Source organism: Bactrocera neohumeralis, chromosome 5 (assembly GCF_024586455.1).
Source record: "Bactrocera neohumeralis isolate Rockhampton chromosome 5, APGP_CSIRO_Bneo_wtdbg2-racon-allhic-juicebox.fasta_v2, whole genome shotgun sequence".
NCBI classification, from domain to species: domain Eukaryota; kingdom Metazoa; phylum Arthropoda; class Insecta; order Diptera; family Tephritidae; genus Bactrocera; species Bactrocera neohumeralis.
In genome coordinates, this window is record NC_065922.1 from 71,259,374 (window position 1) to 71,273,884 (window position 14,511).

Genomic DNA, 14,511 nt, shown 5'->3' on the forward strand with positions numbered 1-14,511 from the left:
GTCAACTAACCAATCGACAAACAAGACACTTCGACCACCAACCAACACACAAGCCCAGCCAACGTGCCTGACAGTCTAACGGATTAGTCAACCTAAGCAACCCTCAAATGAGTTTCCGTACTAAGCAGTACCTAAGTATGTGTGTGTATGAGTGTGAACTGAATACATGCATATGTATGTATTTTGTGAGAAGTGTGGAAAAAATGTCGGCGCCATGCTTGAAATGTGGGCAGGCGTTTATGAAGTGCTTGGGGAACAGTTTTTTGAATATTTTCGGTATACAAATTCTGATTATGCAAGCTAGGCTTTGGGAAAAATGCGCATCTACTTAAGTGTTTTAATGAAATATTGTTTAGATATTAATAATTTGCGAGGAAGAAGCAAAATTTTTAAAGAAAAAGCAGTTGAAATAGTAAAAACTTAAGTAAAAGCTTGCGTACTTAAGAAAATTATTTCGGTAAATGAGCGAATTTTTTAGAAAAATTAGGAGTATGAAAGAAAATTTCACAGAAGAAGTAGTATTTTTAAAGAAACTGGACTTGAATTAGCAAAAACTTAAGTAAAAACTTGTTACTTAGTAAAATTACTTTTGAAAATATGCGAGTTTACTTAAGGATTTGAAGTAAATTATTGTATGGATGAGTATTGATGATTTCTTAGGAAGAAGCAACATTTTTAAAGAAATAGTATTTTCAATAATAAGAACTTAAATAAATATACATATGTACGTGCTTAGGAAAATTATTTGAGCATTTCAAATTCTTTATATTATGCATGTAATAATTTGAAAAATGTTGGATTTTTCTTAGTGGTTTCATATAAGTAATTAAGTAAATGCTTATGTACTTATGAAATTACTTAAGTATACATACATACATATGTATGTATTTGTTTAAGTAGAATTCGCATGCAATACTTAGAATATAAAAGTATTTCGTTTTAATTAATTATATTATATAGAGACTTAAGTAAATGCTTATGCACTTGTGAAAATACTTACGTGCTTAGGAAAATTATTTAAGTATTTCAAAATTATTTACATTATGTGTGCAATATTTTGAAAAGTTTTGGGTTTTGCTTAGTAGTTTAATGTGAGTACTTAAGTAAATGCTTATTCACTTGGGAAAATTACTTAAGTATTTGTGTTTAATTTAAATTAGTGAAATAATTTCTACACTTTTCTCAAGAAAAATAATTTATTATAATTTACATAAATTTAGCTTAAGTAATTCGGGCACTTACTTAAATGCTTATGTACTTATGAAATTACTTAAATATACATATTTGTTTAAATCGAACTCATATGCAAAGCTTTGAAAAATATTTAATTTAACATGAATATTTTATATAGACACTTAAGTACATGCTTATGCACTTAGGAAAATTACTTAAGTATTAGTGTTTAATTTAAATCAGTAAAAAAATTTCTAAATTTTTCTCGAGAAAAATATTTTGTTGTAATTTACATAAATTTAGCTTAAGTAATTACGGTACTTAAGTGTTTTGCTAACGTAATTAATTACAATTATTATTATTATTATAATTCGTTGTTATTATTTACGTTTTACTTAAAAAAATGCTTAATTTTTTAGGACTAAGAGTAATTTTTTAAGTTAAAACTTAAGCAAATGCTTATGTACTTAAGAAAATTATTTAAGTATTTACGATTTATTTTAGTTTTGCAGCAAGACTTTGAAAATGTTTGCTTTTGCTTAAATATTTTGTATGTGTACTTAAGTAAATGCTTATGCACTTATGAAAATTACTTAAGTATTTTTTAATTAATTTAAATTAATTGCATTTAATTTTAAGAAAAAATTTGTTGCTGAATTTATATAAATTTTGCATAAGTAACTGCGGTACTTAAGCGTTTTTCTCAGTTATTTGTATTTTTTGTTACTTCTCACATGTACATATCTGTTCAGGAATTACTAAATTTTTTATAAACAATCCGTATCCTATTTTAAAGGAGTTTACTTAAGTAAATACTTTACATGCTTATGCAAGTAAGATCAAATTCAAGTCCTTATATAGAAAACAATTTTATTTGACGAGATATCTTCACGAATTTTGACACGGATTATTATCCTAGACCGCCGTATAATATCCAAAGAAATTATACAGATCGGGCTACTATATCATATAGCTGCCTTACAAACTAAACGATTAAAATCTAGATAAATTCCTTTTCATACCATTTTGTGCCATAACAATGCAGCTGTGAAGGGTATTATGGCTCAACTGTAGCAAAAGTTAATGTTTTTCCTTGCATATAGTGAAAAAATTATTTTTTATTTTCGAAATCATGCCAATAACTCTGCTTACTTATGATTTTGCTTATATACTTAAGTGCATATGTTATTTACTTATGCAAATTTCTTCAAATATTAATTTTTATTAACAAAGAAAATTGCATTTCACTACATATTTTCACATTGCATATGCATCTGCTTAAGTACTTAAGCACTTACGTTCACCACTTAAGCACTTCTTCGAAATTTATTCATACGTGCTTAAAATACTATAAATTACGCCACGCACAGCAAAAAATTTTAATATCCAGCAGTTACTTTAGCAAATGCTTAAGTAATTATAAGCGCGCTAATTGGCAACACGCCCTCATCTATGTCAAATGGTTGGCAATACTTGAACTTTGACCTGTCAGGCGCAACAAATATGCACAAAGCTAGCGACTACGCGGCAGCATTAAGGAATTAGAAAAACAAAACTTAGCAAAACAGAAAACTCTTACAAATTAGTGACTTAGCATATGTTGTAAGTGATTGCAGCATGCCACATATTAGTGCTGCAACGCCAGTTCTGCGCTTTGTGCCACATATTTGGCATCTGGGGGAAGGAAGTATGAAATATGCTTGAGATGTTGTTGTTGTTGTATTTTTGTAGTTAAAGTGTTTTTATTGTTGTTGTAATTTTATTGTTTGTTGTATTTTTTTTTGTATTTTTTGTAGTGTGGTTTTTGTAATGTTGGGTTGTTGTTGTTGTTATTGTTATGACTGTTGTTGTTGTTGTAATTTGCATGCGCACTCGAGCAGCTGCTGCCCGCGCAAGCGAGAGAAAACAAAAATTCTGTGTAATTAGAAAATGACATGTAGCGCATTCGAGTGTAAGTACCCATGCATTTAAGCATTTACCTAAGTACCCGGTACATAAGTGCATACTACATATGTGGAAGACACGAGTAGCTGCACATATTTTTTTTTTACCAACACATACAGTGAAAGTCGCTAGGGTCTCTGGGGTGTTAGACACACACACACACACACACTCCCAAGCACTCAAGTCTGCTTATAAGCACACATGCATCAATATGGCCCACATCAATTTATCAGCGCTTGCATTGACAAAGTCATTCGTTTTCTCCCTGCCATTTTCTATACATAAAACCCGTTATATGGTATGTTCAGATTTTTTTCGGTCGCCTTTGTTGCTTGCGCTCAACTCTTCAGCGCTTTTGCTGGGCTTATGGTTTGCCAGCGTCGGTCCTAATGATGTTGTTGTCATTGCACTCGAGCCTGTCAAGCATGCTGATGAAAGCCTATGACAATTGTGAGCACTCCGCTTGGCTTAAGCCGTAAGCCCGTAGGGGTTGTGTGAAGTGCGGACGTGTGTGTGTGTGTGAAAAGAAATATTTTTTAATGAAAAATCAAGGAAATTGAAGATTAAAATTCATTGAAGAAATGTTTTAGCCTTGTTAATGTGAAAATTGACGGAAGCTCCGAAGAAGGTCTGTTGTTATGCCGAGTCCAACAGCTTGTGCCAACAAAAGCTTTCTGGATTTGATGTTCCGAAGCTCCAATATATAAATTTTTAACCGAAATTTAGATGACCGAAGCTCAAGAGGTTCCTTTCTAACCTAAATTTAAGTGACCAAAGCTCAAAAGATGTCTTTCTAAACGAAATTTAGGTGACCGCGGCTCAAAAGGTATACTTCTAACCGAGATTTAGACGACTGAAACTCAAACCGTACATTTCTAACCGAAATATAGGTGACCTAAGCTCAAAAGCTGTTGGTTTTTCATTGGGGTGAGCTTTTTACGTGGCGGGTCCCAAACTTAGCGCACAACCCTATGCAGGGGTGTTTCGCCTTCTCACTTTAGCTCACCTTCGAACGGATGTTCTTAGGCTACCCAGAGGATACTTGGTCAAAGACCGGAAGTGGTGAGCTGCTTGAGTCATATGTAAAAGAATCGTTTCTGGCCACTCCCAAGTGAATGGCGATCAGAGAACTTTCCTCACTTGCGTGAACTTCTACACATGACCCCATCCTCTATCCAAAAGAGCGAATTAAAAGACGGCGGCTACGCTGGCTAGGTCATGTTGTCCGAATGGACGAAAACACTCCAGCTCTGAAAGTATTCGACGCTGTACCCGCCGGGGGAAGCAGAGGAAGAGGAAGACCTCCCCTCCGTTGGAAGGACCAAGTGGAGAAGGACCTGGCTACGCTTGGAATATCCAATTGGCGCCACGTAGCGAAGAGGAGGAACGACTGGCGCGCTGTTGTTAACTCGGCTATAATCGCGTAAGCGGTGTCTACGCCAATTAAGAAGAGAAGCTCAAAAGCTGTATTTCTAACCAAAGTTTAGATTACCGAATTTCATAAGGTGCCTTTCCAATCGATATTTAGATGACTGAAGCTCAATTCGTATCATTCTAACCGAAATCTAGATGACCTTCGTTTAAGATGGAGCTGAATTTATGAGCAAAACTCAGAGAATTATTTTTTCATTTTAAATATGCAGAGTTCTCTTCTGTTCATTCTCTTCCGTCTTTCCAAAGCTGACTAGTTTTTTTATTAACGAGATGACGAGACGCTCAAGCATCAGCCGGATGAGAAGGGACATATTCCACAACTTCTTATACTCCAACTTAAGAGACATTGGCAGCTTGGGTGGAAAAGTATCTGGATTTTTTTTACCAAATCCACTGAGTTGTATAAGGCTTAAATTGGTTACCTCCCGGGAATACAATGGGCCTAATGATGGCCTGCGGTCCGGCCTTTTCACCCAACGAACCAAGCTATTAATTAAAATTCTCGTGAAAACAGCTTGGCTCCATTTAAGGTGTTAGTTCTAAAGATTCGATTTTCGCTTCATTCAAGCTCGAACCTTCTATTAAAACTTAGCTCGTTTTACTTATTACTTACCACATCTTTTCAAAGCTTCGAGGTTACTTTTAACGGAAGCCTAATAATCTATAACCTCGTTCGTAGTCAAGTACTTTAGAAATACCTTTGTCGAATTGTTTCACCTCTTGGAATAAGGCACTGACGTTTTTCCCTTGGGTGGTCTTGTTTCAACCGAGTGATTATTGGTTTGGCTTCCACGAATTTTGGTCCGCTATTAATAAAAGATCTTTGGAGAAACACATTTCCAAGATGATCCTTCAATATATTATTCTCAGTGGCATTATGGCATGTGCGAAACAGACACAAATCTTTCAAATTGGCCAAAAATAGGGATATTCATAGCTTTCATCCGATCAATTTCAACTAATTTTTTCATGGAGTGAGATGAAAGAGCTCAATAAATTTCATCTAATTCTGTTAAGCTGCATCATTTATCTAGGCCTCTATCAAGTAAAGCCTTCTCTGTCCTCTTATATTTGGGTTCAGTTCAACTTACGCCGCAACCTAAGGCTTTGAGTTTAGAGATTTTTCGGTTCATGGTATTGACTGTTAACCGAAATCCAGTATCTTGAACTCAATTAATCGGTTAGGCGATGTTAATCCAAGTCTTTGCCGAGAGATTAGTTAGTTTTTCCTTGTTGCAAGCTCTCGATTACCGGTTCGGTTGTAGAAGAAATCACACTCTGTACTTTTCTGAGAGCCAGTATTCAGTGGTTACGGCTTTCATAATTTTCTCTATCTACTGCTTCCTGAGCTAACTAAGGGATCTGCCGTTCTTGCTTTATCTCAACTGAGCCCAAACTGTTGCGTCAGAGAACTTAAAAGTATATACTAAAGTATACTAAAGAGAACTTAAAAGTATATACTAAAGTATACTAAAGTATATACTTTTAAGTTCTCTGGTTGCGTTGCCTTAAAAATATGTTGGCTTATCGAATTCTTGATATCCCTTTAAATTGTAAGTTATCTTTTCATTGCTTTGGCTGACCTCTGTATTATTGTTTCCGCTTCGTATGCCTTCTTTGATAACTTTGAAGCCGTCCTGTTCATATCGAGATTATCGATGGTTCGAAATACAAACAACGGATTTGGCGAGCCGAACCTAAGGCTGTCGCTTTAACGAAGACGGAAGGGGTGGATCTACATACACATATCTCTGATGAAAGATTATCATTATTTTAAAGAAATATTTTTTCTAAAATTTTATGATTTCTTTTAAGTCATAGATTGACTTCTTAAATATACTTAGTAGCCTTATAAGCCAACCATACTCGCAAGTTTCATTCCTATTTCGTCTCACAGCAGTCAGTCTTACTTTGATTACTTATTATCCGCCTTTCTTACGTCAATGACAACAATAATAACATATAGCTGTCAGCTTCTTGTCATTATTTCACTGCAGCTTGCTTTCTTTTGCGCAAGTTTGCTTCTTTTTTTGGAATATTTTCACGAATTTCTTTCAACAAATTCTTAGATTTTCAATATGTCTTTGCTGAAAAGCTCTGCGCCTTTTTTGGGCTTACTTTGCGCTACTTTTGTGTAATAAAAATACAAAACCAAGCGTGAAGAATACGAAAAATAAAAAACTAATGTAAGAAGATAGCAAATGTGGACGGCGTGTGGGAAGAATAAGCTTGAAAAGGCGGCGCCACCTTAATATACATACATACATATGTATATTTATGTGTTCAGGGTTTCAAACACATTTCGAAACTTATACATACATATGTATGTACTTCGATATGTATCTGTCTATTTGTACAAGTATGTCTGGTCTTTTTCTTTTGCTTGCTTTCTTGACATTATTTTTCCTTCACCCAAGACAACTCTGTCATTCAACTGTGCAGCCTGAGTTCATGTCACTTTAAAATGAGCCTGTGAATACAAGAACAGAGTTCGCTGACGTATTTTGCTTTCAGACACATAAGCATCTTCAAGAAATTGCGCGTTTATAAAAATAAGTTAAGAAAAATAGCAGTAAAATCAATAAGCGCGTGAGATTTTAGGTTAGTTTGAGTCGCGTACGTTCCTTTACTGCAGTATACCAAATAAAATTCGATGTTGAAGTATGAGATCTCGGTTTTGACGAACAAAATTGCATTAAAAGACTTCTTATGCGTCTTGACGGTGGGATTGGTTGATTGAAAGAGGAGGCAAAGGTTCGCCAGACCGCACTTAGGCCATCATTAGGCAAATTGTGCTCAAAAGACTACTGACAAAATGACGCTGGTTGCACCCGACAGACTTATATTTGACGAGCCCAAAGGTCTAGTAATAGCAAGAAATTGACTGGTGTTGAGCTCCAAAGTTATTGGTTGATGTATTCACGAAAGACTGAAATGTGAAGTAGCCGAAATATGCGCGTGTACTGAACCCGGATGTGGTACTTTGAGACCACTAAACCGTTTGGCACTAGTACAAGGAGAATCAAATTCATCCATATCTCTTGCTTCATAACGCTTCTGGAAGGTCCTCCCAGTTTTTTTTTTTAATTTTTCGTTTTTTTACCTAATGCAGGGAGAATTATATTCTTTCATACCTCTTCCTGCTTAACTTTCCTTGACCAGCTTTTTTCTATTTTTCGTCAATTAAGCAAGGTTTCCACAGCAGATGATTTCTGTTTTGCTGATTATTGTTAAGTTCTATACACTGACTGTTTTTGTATTTGTAAAAAATGGACTTTTTCCCATACTTGGTTCGAGAAATTTACAAGTAGAATACATTCCAGCAAAATTTCGTGTCGCCTTCGTAAAGTCCAGTTTCTTTCTTCTCGGAACAAACTGCTTGACATTAATTTCACTAATTTCTCGTAGTTCAGATAAGTTCGTATTTTTACCGACACTGCTTTGATCACCATATTTGCTGCCTATTTTAATGATTGTTTCTCACAAGATGCTATTAATCCAAGGCGATAGCGCCGTCGGTAGCTTATCTCGCCTTGCTTTCCTAACAGAATGAAAACGTTCTTCCTGTGGATGCCATAATTTCCACGATTTAGCAGCGCGTTTTCTTCCGATAATTTAAGTAGCACCAGTTAATTTAAATGTAAGTATAATTCTGTGCTCTCAATATATTTGTTTTTAGTTGAATGCAGAGATCTCGAAGAACAAGTGTTCTGCCAAACCTGTGATGCCTTAGCAATTCTTGAGCTGGAGAGTTTATTTCTGTTCTTAGATACTTAGAAATACTTCTAGATTACCTTAAGAGTCAAGGTTTGTTCTGACATTGACTCGAAAGTTTTCCTCTTTACCTTGGTCACTTTACTTTAAGATGATTTAAATTATCTCGGCGTCGAACAAGAAAGCGTCGACGCCAGCTTTCCCGTCTCATTACCTTAAAATTTTTAATTCAAAGCAACGATATTGTTGGATTGATTTTTCTTGGCGCATTTTATAAATGTTTATTTGTCTCTGACGCCAGGCGTCTCTCAAAAGTCGAGGCTATCGAGATCTTTATAGGTATTTCATGGTACATCTCCAAGTTTTATAGCCTGTGGGTTATCTTTTTGAGTATTATTAATTAGGTAGGAGAACGCTTTTTGAAACCCTCGAACTCTATTCTAATAAAAAAGTTTCTACATATAATGGAGCTTCAGACTTGTAGTATAATTAGTGATTTAATAGAACTAATATGACTTCTGGAGGGGAGTATCTCTCTTTCGAAGCTGTTGTGATATTTTCTTTGAGCGTGGTTTTTTTAAGTGGGGGGTCCTAAACCCAGCCCACAACCCTGGGGAGCGCTGTTTCGCCTTCTTACTTTAGCTCGCCCTCAAGCGAATATTTTTGGCTACCCAGAGGGTACTTGGTCTAAGACCGGAAGTTGTGAGCTTCTTGAGCCATATGTAAAATAATCGTTTCTGGCCACTCCCAAGTGAATGGCGCTAAGACAACTTTCCTAACTTGCGCGAACTTCTACACATGGTTCCAAATTTGACTTCTGGCGGTCTTCTCAAGTCTATAGAAGCCTTTCTAGGTCGTTCGTTCTGTGCAGACGAAGTCTTCGGATCTTCTTTTTATGAGTATCGATCTAAATTATGAGGTACTTTGCAATCCGTTGACTTAGTGGTCTTATCCCATTAAGTTAATGAGCTTAATTTCACATTTTGGAACAATTTTTTATATGATTCCCCAGAGTGGCTTATGAAAAATGCTAAAATATCGAAATGCTGCGTAGCATGTTCTCCAAAGTGGCATATTTCAGGGTTGCCAGCTAAATTGAGTAGTTATCCAATTATGAGCTCATAGAATGCCGTCGGAAATTTGCTAAGTACCAAGTATCGCGGAGAGTCTGGTCTGCAACAACAACAGCGGTGTTTTATTCATTACAACAACAATAAAAAGTGAAGCTTGTTTGCATTGGGAGTGACAGCCTGGCAAATCCGGCCATATTTAATTTTTAATTTCACATTCTTCATAGCGCTTAGGGTGCTAAAGACCTTATTTAAATACCTTCTGGATATATATCCGAGTAGGCATGTGTGTGTCATAAATATTTACGGCTGTATATGCAAATATCCGCATATCAATTGTCAAAGGATTTACTGAAGCGTCACTTAACGCCGCCACCACCGACCGCTCTTGCTGCGGATGGCGGCGCGTACGAAGGCGTAAACAATGTCCTAACAAGCGCACCACGGCCTCAACTTAACGGTGTCTATTACGGATTAGTGTATTGCGCATATTTAACTGTACACAGCGATGGTTGCCAAAGTTATTTGTTGCGAAGAAAAGGGTCCTTTCCGCCCTTATTGGTCGCTTATGTACATAAGAGTGTCTTAATGGCACAGAAGTGTGTGTATATGTACTAATATACATATGTGTGTGTATGTGTACTAATATATGTGTGTATATATGTATGTTTGTAGTAAATATGTACCGCGTACATCTCATCGGACTAACGGAAATCAAACAGACAAGCCTAGTGAGCCAAGCGGAAAAATAATGAAAACACATTTGTGAATGACGCAACAAAAGGCAGATCCGATTTGATGCAAACGCGCACAAACGTACATATGTATGTACATACTTTATATATCTACATATATATAAATATATACTTAAGTATATGCCACAGTCATTCAGGAAATCGTAATCTTTTATGTTGAGATGAAACTTTGAGGCCAAACATTGACTGTCCGCCATTGAAAGATAGTTTTCTTGTTATTATTATTGTTTTTGTAATGTCAAATTGCACATTTATGCGTAAAAATGTATTAGCTGTATTCTCGACGCTATTCTTGTCGTCTTTCAAGCTCAAACTCTCTCCGCTGAGCTCTAAAAAGCTGTATGCCGTAGTAAGCCCGTTGTTGCGCCTTCGTCTACTTTAAGACTATTCGATTTGGAGCTATAATTCTTACAGCAAGTTCCTCTGCGTTCCATCGCCAGTTGAGTCAAGTTGCCGAATTCAAAGAAAAATGCTTGTCTGAACTCGGAAAAATTAAGACCCATGGACCTCAAGTTCCAGAAATAAAAGAGAAATGCTTGTTTGAACTCGGGCTACTTAAATTCAAGTTTCAAACTTCATAAGATCAACATTCGTAAGTTTAAACCATTGTTCTTGCGTTATCGAGCCGTGGATTAAAAGTTTCAGTGTCTTCAAAAGCCAAGACTTGATTTTTATATACAAAAAACTGGCAATGATGTTCCACTGGTTTCGTTTTTAGAACGATTTCGTGAAGTAAATTTTCTAGCTTTGAATGATCACGGAATCTCTCTCGGCACCTTATTCCGCAATCAGGAAGCTGAGGTTCGATGATTATTTTACAATTATAGTTCATCTTATCTTAAAAAGGAATGTTAAAGTATTTTCGGGGGATTCATTAACAAAGCATACAAGTTGGATCCAGTATCCACACGACATCGAGCCGCGGTTACTAAGTCCCAACGTTTTTAGTGTTTGAGACACCAAATCTTTATTTTTGTATGCAAAAACCTGACAAACCGAATACTAAGTCTTTATTTTAGTATGCAAAAATTTGACAATCAAAGATTATTCGATAATCCTTTAATATCGGTTTCTATATAAACTCCATTTCGTGAAATAACGTTTTTTCTTTAGAAAGTTTATCAGAATAATATATTTGGAAAACTCCATTTCGTGAAATCTGGAGATATGAAAAAACGTTTTTCTTCAAAAGACGGATAGCTTTTATAACAATTCAGAATAATATATTTGGAAAAAGCAATCTTCTTGCAATTGATCAGTAGGACTGGTGGACAATACAATATTTACTACTGACACGGTTATCAACTAAAGATGACTAGGTATAAGGTAGAGAGAGACGTTTTCATTAAAAAAAGGCTTGTGATTTGTTTATTTAGTCCCAACTGGGATCCAACTTGATCCTTAACTTATCAGGCTGAAAAGGCTTGGGACGATGTCGACGTAAACAAATTGACGGAACATCATAAAATTTTAAGCTCTTACTAACGTTGGAGAGAACTCGAGACCTAAATATAGCGCAAGAATTTCTTAGAAAACAATTATGTCGCATAGAGGATGCTTAAAATGGTTCAAAAGTTTTGAAATTTTCAGCGATGAACCTCTTTCTTTACCCCGAATATGTTGGTTAAGACCATACTGTAGAAATAAATCCCAATATCGTGTTGAAGTACTGAAAAGTATTCGTGATTGGGGCTGTCAGCAAGGGTAAGAATCACAATCGACCAAAGCAGCCGTAGTAAGACTCTGATAAAAGCGACTTTCAGAGAGCGGCAGATGTTCTCGACCTTATTTGATTTGTAGACCAGTTTATGGGTGAGAATTCCTTTAACTTGCTGGAACCTAGTCTTACCTTTTCCTGTTGAAATATGCAATCCTGTGGATTAATGGAAGAAATTATCTTTTGATATAGATATACTTTGTATTTTATCCTTCCCTGTTGTCGTTGTTGTAGCGGGTACCTAATCTCTGTTAGTATGGTAAGGATTAGATAAGTTGTCATCGAGGTCATCCAACGGTAGGCCCAGGAAACGCGCTGTTTCGATGGATTCGGGGAGTTGCAAGGGTCGCTCTCGATTCTCGCGGCAACTCGAGCTCTTCGTCTGCAATGGGTGGTGGTTTGACTCCAAGTACGCCATTCACTGAGAAGGAGTCGGTTAAGGCGCCACTGTGAATGGCAGTCAGTGCATGTCAGTTGCGTCCGAAGTTTGTTGCGTCCGAAGTTTGTTGCGTCCGAAGTTAGTTGCGTCCGAAGTCTGCGTGTTGTTTTATGTCGTCGACATAGTTGAGAAAGGACCTCTTGATGCTCCTTTCGGGTGGTTCCGATCCAAGCAGGTGACTACAGAGATGATTTCTGCGAAAACACCCCAGCATACGGACCTCACTGTGCAAGGGTTCCATGGCTAGCGACTTGAGGATATTGTTGCAGCTTTGTACTTTGGCAAAAATCGCGGTCGTGTGAGGAGTGAAGAAGCACAGGCTGTCCATCGCCATCGACTGCAATATGAAGGTCAAGTATGTACTTCTTCGTGCATCAGCGAATATGATCGCTATGGATTTAGTAGGTGAGCGTATTAGGTTTCGTGCAGCGAGGAAGCGAGGTGATAGAAATTTCCTCTGGTGATTGAGGGGGTGTCGAATTTCTCCTTCCCTAAAGCGTTACGCTAATTTGATGGTCCATGTATAGGTAAAGTCTCAGGTGAGTCATTAAAGCTTTAAGTTCCCAATCCACTTCACTCCCTAGAAGCTTTGTATTTAAATGCTACTATTTTTTAATCCAACTTAATTCTATAAATCCGTAATAAATGCACGCATGCTTCACTGATTCGCAAATACTTTTTGCATATTCGTAGGCGCTTAAAATAACTTCTAAATGCCCCGTGAATGGATTCGTTGCACTTCAACACGCTTTCAAATTGCATTTGAAATTCAAATTGAATATTTTTCGCTATTTTGCGGATTTCACGTGTTTATATATATATACAAATATTTATATATATTTATATACTGTGCGCCATACTTTCCACCCACTAAAATATGCAACACGTTACGGTTATTGCTTGGCGCTTGCTTCGGTTTCAAATTTGGCGCATAGAAATTTCGAAAAAGCGCAGGGCGGCGGCACTAAAAATACACGCAAAGTACTTGGTACAAAAAAAAATGATCGAAACAACAAAAGTATTTCATAGAAATGCCGTGAAATTTCTAAAATGCGGATTTTCTAATATTCTCTAGATAAACCTGAAAACAATTGCATAGTAAAATCCATACGTCCAATGCAAACAATTTGGATATAGAAAAAATATCTTTTCAAAAAAAAATTAACACAAAACCGCGAGAGGCTTAGAAATGGAGTTGCCACAGTTTTCCTTGGAGGATAGAGTACATTTTTGAGGTAAAAATCGAAATTAGAGTTGAAACTGGTATGAGAAAAAGCTTGTTCTGGAATGTGAAAGATATTGTTCTGGAATGAGAAAGCGTATATGTATGTACATATGTAATATTGCTTGATTTTTCTTCTGAGTTAAAGAATCAACAACTCAGTGCTTGCTTTCACCTATTTCCCACTAACAATCTCCACTACTTTCTCCAAATTTTTATTTCGTTTTTAACTACTGACTTAAATTTCGGCCCGTGAGCTTATTGTTGCCAACTTAAGGTTTTAGAAAACAATTATGTCTCATAGAGGACGCTTAAAAAGGTTCAAAAGTTTTGAAATTTTCAGCAAAAGACAACTTGCTCTACCCCGAATATGTTGGTTAGGACCTTACTGTACAAATAAATCCCAATATCGTGTTGAAGTACTGAAAAGTATTCGTGATTGTGGCCGTCAGCTAGTAACACAAACTGAACCCGTAAGATGGACTATTTATGCTTCCTAGAATCAACTGTTGAATCTGCTAACTGCTCTCCAGTAGTGTTCGGGAGATCCTTAATAAAGATATACAGGTTAGTGTTATGCGCAAATGTTAAAAAACCTTTCCCTCGTAAAGTATGCTCCATGAACTTCGCAGAGATCCTGTTGAAGATGATGAGCTCTCTGTCAGCCCAGCGAATGATATATGAATGTCTTTTTGTGGAATGATTTCTTGTTTTTGAGGTAGTCAAGTGGCCGAACTCTTAAAATTATAGTTTTAAGAGATCGTCGAGCCTCAATGGTAGGATTTAAGCACATTTTATTTGTTTCATGTGCGTGTATTTCTGCGAGCTTTCACCATATTTCCGATTTTTATCCGTTATTTAAGAAATATTTACACTTCTTTCTTGGTTACGCCTCTCGCACTCATATTTTTAGAGATCACCCATCATTTTTGGAGCTGTACTGACTTGAAGCACTATGTATGCATAAGTAGCTTTGGATTTTTCTCATTTATTTTGAAACTACTATGGAATTACCGGTCTGAATTCTTTCTAGGTCTTGAGTT